Below are 408 nucleotides of genomic sequence, written 5' to 3'. Positions count from 1 at the left end.
TTTCTTTATAGTCCAATTCTCACATCTATACATGACTACTGGAAAAACCATAGCCTTGACTAAATGGACCTTGCAGGCAAAGTAATGTCTTTGCTTTTTAATATGCTGTCTAGGTTGGTCATAACTTTTCTTCCAAGGAGTAAGTGTCTTCATTTCATGGCTTCGGTCACCATCTGCAGTGATTTTGGAGCCCAGAAAAATAAAGTCAGCCACTGTTTCCATTATTTCCCCACCTATTTGCCATGAAGTGATGGGACCATATGCCATGATCTTAGTTTTCTGAATGTTGAGCTTTCAGTCAACTTTTTCACTCTCTTCTTTCACTTTCATCAAGAGGCTCTTTAGTTCTTCTTCACTTTCTGCCATAAGGGTGGTGTTATCTGCATATCTGAGGTTATTGATATTTCT

The 408-nt window shown here is 38.5% G+C and overlaps 1 protein-coding gene across 1 annotated transcript in view; it reads right to left on the bottom strand.

Annotated features, from left to right (window-relative positions):
- The window catches only part of LOC104982192 (multidrug resistance-associated protein 4-like), a 33075-nt gene that overhangs the window by 18097 nt on the left and 14570 nt on the right, over positions 1–408 (bottom strand). The window lies entirely within an intron of this gene.

The sequence above is a fragment of the Bison bison genome, unplaced genomic scaffold (assembly GCF_000754665.1).
Source record: "Bison bison bison isolate TAMUID 2011002044 unplaced genomic scaffold, Bison_UMD1.0 scf7180017864527, whole genome shotgun sequence".
NCBI lineage: Eukaryota > Metazoa > Chordata > Mammalia > Artiodactyla > Bovidae > Bison > Bison bison.
Note: the sequence above shows the minus strand (reverse complement) of the source record. Positions and strands in the feature narration are given on the sequence as shown.